Below are 8,347 nucleotides of genomic sequence, written 5' to 3' on the forward strand. Positions count from 1 at the left end.
GCGCGCGGGATTCGATTCTCTTTATTTTAAATTTTGTATTTTTAATGGTACATGTTTTTTTTTTAAATGAATGCTAACGTTTATTTGTAATTTACATACATTTTGTAATACTTACCTACTGTGATTGTACTATTTTGATACAGAACTATATCTTAAATCCCATCTCTTATTGACTTGTAATTTAGTAGACATAAGTCATCTACATAAGTAATCAGGGCCAATTTATAGTGTGGTGTAGATAGCAGTATAAATTCATATTTGTTTTTTTTATAATATAGGAGTAGCAGACAAACATACAGTCCACCTAATGGTAAGTGGCTGCTGCCGCCCATGGACATCTGTAATCAACCCCAGATAGGATCAGATATTCCTACCTGAGGTCGGCCTCAGATGCGCCGCTATCCCTGAGGACTAAGCTGTAACGTCTCGGAAAAGTCTGTCTCCCTTACCACACCCTTCAAAACGGAACACAGCAGTGCCTAACAATGCTGTTATTAGGTAGAAATAGGTGTGGCGGTGGTGCCGCCGGAGTCGAACCACGAAGGTACCTTGGTAAAAATAGTCAACGATTTGACACATCAGGAAAATTCATCAATTTTCATCCTACATTTGTAGGTAAGCATTTTCTTAAAAGTCATAGGGGCTAAGTAACGATGGCACCTCTCCACGTATATATTACTGTGGCTTCTCACAAGTTCCCTGCTCGCAATTTTGAGTGATTCAGTTTCATACAAAAACTTTGACAAGTGACAAAAACACTGCAATTACTGGTCTAGGTATGTAGACCGACAGAGTTATGTATACCTGTTTATTATAACTTGATTTCTTCTAACATGTAATTTTTAATAAGATTGGGAAACGAGCTTGCAATCTACCCGATTGTGGGTAGTCACTGCCGCCCATACAACAGGTTCTACTTGAAGTCGATTAAACGCTACCTAAAGCGATTTAAAGACACGTTGCCACTTGATTATTAAGATGGTCCTCATATGAGGACACCTACACGCCTGAGAAATCTTTAAAAAGTTCTCATACACAAGGAAATCAATCCGAACTTGGTCAGCGCGGTGGACGACAGGTAAAATCAGGTAAAAGGCGGTAAAGTCTATGGACATCATCATCATCATCAACCCATTATTGCCCCCACTGCTGGCACGGGTCTCCTCTCAGAATGAGAAGGATTAGGCCGTAGTCAAGTGCGTATTGGTGTTCTTCACATACCTTTGAGATATTTTTTTTTATAATTTTCTCAGGTATGCAGGTTTCCTCACGATGTTTCCCTTCACCGTTTAATCAAGTGATAATTAATTTCTCATACGCACATAATTTTGAAAAATCAAAGGTGCCTGGGATTTGAACCTCAGACCCGTCGATCGAGAGGACGAGTTTCTTAACCACTAGGTTATCACTGCATCAAATCTATGGACAACAGGTTAAAAATTAAGGAGTGGGCGGAGGACCATACTTGCCACATGAGGAGTTCTATCACCTTTGGATGAAAGGTGTTATTAATTTATTCTATACTTACGCTTAGGTACATATGTTTTTGTCTTATATTTTTAACTGATAAGAAGCGAACATTAATTAATTTTAATGAGATCATAAAACCATTTACATATCAACGAATTAATTAAGTAATTTGGCAAGTACGAGTCGAGTACACGGAGAGTTCCATACTATCATTTTTTAGTATTTGCAACATAGCACTTCAAGAAGGAGGTATTATCAATATGAAAATGTGAAGTGTCTATCTAATATATAAAATTCTCGTGTCACAATGTTAGTTACTGTACTCCTCCGAAACGGCTTTACCAATTTTCACCAAATTTTATATGCATATTCAATAGGTCTGAGAATCGGCTTAATATTTTTTTTTTTATATGGCAACACAGCGTTTGTCGGGTCAGTTAGTTATTATATAAATCATCAATATACTATTCATTACATAAATCGAGAAAATACCGGTTTCTATTAGAAGTATTCTTTTCATTTATTTTATTTTTAGTATTCCTTATACATATATTGTACATAGTAATTTATACAAATACCAGTACTACTCGTATTTATTAATGTTTAAGAAATAAAGCCCTTTGCAGAGTGACACAGTGGAGGCGTAATAATAAGGCATCGTTTTTAACCTTTGGATACGGAACCCTAGAAAGTAGGCACATGTGACATGACATTACCAACTTTAATTGGATTTCTTTGAGGATACATATATCTGAAGTGTTACTTTTTGCGTGGCATTTTAGTTAGATCAAATGGATGTTTGGAATTCAGATGGATTATAATAAAGATAACATAATACTTTTGTTACATTCTAATTAACATTTGCTTAAATTAATTCATAAATATGTGTAAAGAAATTAGCTGACTAATATAAATAAAAAAATAATGGGTGAACAACCCTTATCACTTAGCGGTATGGAAAACAAATAGTAGCCGATTCTCAGATCTACTGAATATGCAAATAAATTGGTGAAAATCGTTAAAGCCGTTTCGGAGGAGTACGGTAACTAACATTGTGACACGAGAATTTTATATATAAGATGTAAATGACAAAATACCTCTGTGTTGTAGTTTGAAGGGTGCGATAAAACCTTCGATCATGGTCAATCGAAAGGTAAAACTTATATGAGGCTTTCCTATCTAGGAAGTAATCTCAATCTTATGTAGGGTTGATTGCAGAGGTTAATTATTGCAGTGGCTTACATTTAGATGGACTGCGAACTCTAACCTGCTTCTAATTTCAAAGTTACAAGACCAAATCAAGTGCTCTTTATAATATTTTTTGTTCAATTTAAATATTTTATAAAAATAATAATGGACTTAAATAAAATAGCGAGAGTTGCCAGCAGACTGAAAATTTGAAATTATTCCTGTTTTCTTTATGTCAGTAAAAAAAAACTTGGTGGGTGAATGTAAAAAAAAATATCTGGATATCCACAACAACGCCATTTATAGGGTCCAACTGTAACGAACCAAGATAACTCCATAAGTACATAAAGCTTCATCGAATTCGTTAAAGCCGTTTAAGAAGAATTATGGACACACCGACATTTTATAAAGTATAGGTATAAAGATCACACATAGATATTATGAGATTTCCTTACGACAGTCACAAAAACTGACTATAATACACATGTACTTATTAATTTTTTGTCGTAATTAGAGCCGCTAGGAGAGTTGAACGACCTCAAATAGATTAGGTATTATGTAGTTGTACGGTCTTGAACTTCATCTTTATCAAGATTTACAATGTCCGCAATCAAAAAATCGCAATTGAACTTTTTGGTTTTCCGCGTCGGATTCTGGTAAGAGACGTTTTTTAAACCATTCTTAACTACAATCCCTCTGTTGAGCATGCGAGGGATTACGGCCATATTCCACTGCGCTGGTCAAGTGTGAATTGGTAGACTTCACACACTTTTGAGGTCTTTTTTAAAGAACTCTCAGGCGTGTTGGTTTTCGCACGATGTTTTTCTTCACCGTAATACAAGTGATAATTTATTTGTTTAATACGGATTCAATTTAATTTTTTTAAACTCAGAGGTGCATACCTTGGATTCGCTTGAGGAGTAATACAACATTATCGGCTTCATGTTGAACCTTTTTTATACTATGAAGTTGGTTACAGATTTTCATAGGCGGCAATTATCACTTGTCAGTTAAGTCAAGTGGACTGCAAAACCTTTTGAAAGTCGAATTTAATAAGAAAATATAGATGAGATTTTGTAAATTAAATTAATTGTGATACTAAACTAAATAAATGATTTTTACTTATAAACAATAAAAAGTATAGTAACTAACATGTCTTTAAAATAGTAACAATTGAGTACAGGCATTACATAGTAAGCTAGTTCACAGTACTCATCTAACAATGCAAATAGACCAGCAAATACAAACCAATTAGCACTATTACGAGTATATTCTACTCTCCATTTTAGCTCTCACTAATTTCAGTTAGTTTTGTTTTCATAACATAAATATTTCGGTAGCTAATGCTAATATCGTTAAAAAGACACAGATAAGACACAGATGCGCCGCCTCCCCTGAGGACTAAACTGGAACGCCTCGGAAAAGTATGTCTCCCTTACCACACCCTTTAAACCAGAACACAGCAGCGTTTAACACTGCTGTTATTAGGTAGAAATAGGTGAAAAGTCTGAAAGCAAACCTAGGAAAAAGGCAAAAGTGCTAATGAAGATCCTAAAGATCTTGATTAGTTATAGAGCTCTAAGGATAAGTGAATCCAGTGTAAGGCAGTATAATGCAGTTCACTCTGGTTTTATCTTAGTAACAAATCAAGAGATAACCTTAAATTGAAATTGAAGTATCCGGCCACTGCCACTCAATGCCCGGTAATAGCAAAATTGCATACAACCGGTGCATTTGTATGGCGGGATGCATTACCAATTACAATTTTCACTTGCCATTTACTGCCCTGTATTGTCCCCTTATACATTTTACAAGTTGAGTACTTAAGTTTGAAGGTGGTAGAACGCTTTGTGGTTCGACTCCGGCGGCACCACCGCCACACCTATTTCTACCTTATAACAGCAGTGTCTGGCGCTGCTGTGTTCCGGTTTGAAGGGTGTGGTAAGGGAGACATACTTTTCCGAGGCGTTCTAGCTTAGTCGTCAAGGGTAGCGGCGCATCTGTGGCCGACCTCAGGTAGGAATATTTAATCCTATCTGGGGTTGATTACAGATGTCTATGGGCGGCAGTAGCCACTTACCATCAGGTGGACTGCATGCTCGTCTGTTACTCCTATATTATAAAAAAAAAGCAATAGCCACTCGTCATCTAGTGGATTGCATGCTTTTTTGCCGTTTAAATATGAAAAATAAAAACACTAAGATACTTTTAGACACAAAATCAGTTCATAAACTCTTTACCACACGTACCATATGACGAAGAGTAGGTAGATATTGTACCTAAAATATTGAAGTGAAAATATGAAAATTATTGAAATAAACATCAAATAAGAAATTAATTGCTTGATATAATCGGGAAAGAAATCATTGTCACGAAAGCTATACATCTGAGAGTACTTTAAAAACTGGTAAGCAAATTCGGTGGTATATGGCTTAAACCTTTATAATATTTGATAACGGATCCGTCCTTGTAGCGTTGAAGGGCATTCTCGATCTTACGCCTCAAGGGCAGACGAAGAACTTTGGGAGCTATTTTTATAGGCGCTTCCAGCAATACGCATAGAATTAAGATTTTAATTATAAAAGTTAATGAAACTTTCATTACTTTATTTAATGATGAAAGAAAAATGAAATTTGAGAACGACGTCACATGAAAGTGACATGATGAGCTATTTTTATTTTTATTTTATTTATTTACTAGTTTTTGCCCGCGGCTTCGTCCGCGTTTAAAAGAAAATAATATGACATGCTAACATATATAAAACTCAAAATTCGTACCTTCATTGGAATGACAGTGTCGCCATCTGGCGAAAATTGGTCGTTCAAAATTCGTCGTGCTAAAGATCATCACTTGATCAAATGCATAGTTTACGATTAAATCCTTACTACTATCGATTAAAATAATCGACTTTGTTGGTCCAAAAGATCGATTCCCGATTAATCGATCTTAGATCGCCATCCCTAGTTCCCGTGGGATTTCCGGGATGAAAACTATTATGTGTCCTTTTCGGGTCTCAGACTATCTTTGTACAATAAAATCGGTTCAGTGATTTAGGCGTGAAGAAGAGACAAACAGACAGACAGACAGAGTTACTTTCGGATTTATAATATTAGTAAGGAAGTAAAGAAATAAGGATTTTACGGTAGGAATGAAACATATTTGTTATTCTACAATTTAATAATTTTATTTATTTACGCTACTGGTATAATTGGTTTTAATTTTTGCATATCAATTCAGTAAATACTGAGTAAAATGGATACAATAAATAATATAATTTCTAGATCAAATGCCCAAAGTAATAACGACCGATAGTGGATCGTTTTAGCAGGTACCGCATACATACAGGTACAGCATACCCCAGGTACAGGAAGGCCATCGAGGGGTATTTAGAACGGAAAAAATGTCACATAAACTGGTATAGTTATTGCCAAACTGCTAGTCCGCTCTGAAGTTGTTGCGAACAGGTCTAGTCATACAATCTGCTATGGCGACGCGATTCATTTCTATATTCAGAGCGGACTAGAAGTTTTACGCGGACTACATCTCTTTTATGATGCCGTGGTACAAGACATCCCCCGTTAACAAAACGAGAAAATAATTGGCCAAGTGGAAGCTAAACCCGCACCGGGTTCCGTACAACAAAAATTTTTTATTTTTTTATTTTCTAGTACTTACTATTATAGCAGCCATTAAAGTACACACATTGTGAAAATTTGAACTATCTACCTATAACGGTTCACTTGTTACTTGGAAAAATATCGAATAGCAGATTGTTGTATGGGGATTCCTTTTTGTACTCAACTTTTTGGTTTTTTAGTATTTGTTGTTATAGCGGCCACCGTTTTGCATCCTCTGTAAAAATTTCAAGTGTCTATCTATTACGGTTCCAGAGATAGAGCCCTGCAACAGACGGTCAGAAGGACAGACAGCGAAGTCTTAGTAATAGGGTTCCGTTTTTACCCTTTGGGTACGGAACTCTAAAAAAGGTCTCCTAATGTCTCATCCTACGCAGAATACAGCATAAAACTAAAAAATATAGCAAGCAAACCATATATGGTTAACATGGGATATTACCTACAACTGCAAAAGTATTAAGAACTGGATATCACTCCAAGGTCGGTCTCAGGAGCCCTTGAAGAGTAATACAAAATGAATAACTGAATGAACGAACCTGATCTGGTAATTTTAGTCATTGTCCGGCGCGTGGAACCGGTTTGGGCTCTGTTTTTGTTTACGACGAATTGATCTTATGCTGCAGACTTCGGTAAACAACTTGGTATGGGTGCTTGGTTTATTCATTTTAGAGTTAAATTATTGTAAAGAGAAAGCGAGAAGCGTTATCAAGTATTTAAGATTAGCCAGCACAGTAAGCCTAAGACAAAAACTAATTTATGTTTATTTATGTATTTATGTTAATCTAGGTACTTGATATGTTTGTGTAACTTTTTTTCCGTATTACTATTTCGACCAATTTGTTTTCTTTAAACAACTATTTAAGGACACGTGGGTTTTAAGACGAATATAATAATAATATATCTTAACTGTCGAAATCTATTAAGCCGTTTGGAAAATACAATGTAATAAAAAAATACAAACATACAAGATACACGCAAAAAACATAACCCTTCCTTGGCAGTCGCTAAAAAAGGAGTTTCTATGTTTTGGTAACTCGCAAATATGTTGAAGTTTAAAAAGGCAAGTAAGTACTCGTATATTGAAATAAAAGACACAAAATCAAGCTAATATTGTTCCACTGTAGTCTTCGTTTAAAGTAAAATAAAAACCATTGTCTACCCCGCTAGGTATGATTGGGAAGGGTGCAATATAAGCTACATTTACTGCGCAGATTTTCGCCCTACATCATCTCATTTCAAACAAATTATTTTCGCTTCGACTGTTCTTACAAGCAAGTAGCAACTAATACCTACATAATTATGTATGTAGGTATACTAAAAACTTGAAATTCGTTGTACCTATACACTTTTAACATAATCCAAATGGTTATCTTTTTTGTGAGTCATTTCAAATGTGATTATAATCTAAGTGACAGATCAGCGACAAAAAATACAAGAAGAGAGATAAAGAGTTATTTAATAACATTAAAGAATTTTCTTCAAGATCAAGATAACCTTATTTTTTTAAGGTCATTGGAATCATTGCGCATTGGTGCCACGTGGTCCAGCCTCCCAGTCTTGCCCAGTAGTGGACACAAAAAGTGGGATTACATTTTTTTTTTTTTTTTTTTTTTTTTATATGTTTGAGCCTAACGATAAAGCAGACGTGCTACCTGATGGAAAGTAGTCAACGTCGCCTATGAACATTTGGAACACCAGAGGAGTCGCCAATGCATCGCCGGCTTTGAAGGAGAGCTCTTTTTGCACCTTTTTTGAAGAGCCCCATGTTATAGCGCTCTGGGAATACCTCAGGAGGAAGTTCATTCCACATCTTGCACGTTCGTGGCAAGAATGTCCGTGCAAACCGAACTGTGGAGGACCGCCACGGGTCCAGTTGGTGTGGATGGAACTTCATCCTTCGGCGAGTGGTGCGATGGAGGAATGGTGACGTAGGCATCAGGTCAAATAGTTCCTCGGAGCACTCACCATTGTAAAGCCGGTAGAACACACAGAGGGAACCTATGTCCCTCCGCAAGCTTAAAGGTTCTAACCGATCGGAGGTCCTGGGGTCGTTG

This window comes from Epargyreus clarus, unplaced genomic scaffold (assembly GCF_041222505.1).
Source record: "Epargyreus clarus isolate Ecla_fem2 unplaced genomic scaffold, WU_Ecla_fem_2.2 ptg000029l, whole genome shotgun sequence".
Taxonomy (NCBI): domain Eukaryota; kingdom Metazoa; phylum Arthropoda; class Insecta; order Lepidoptera; family Hesperiidae; genus Epargyreus; species Epargyreus clarus.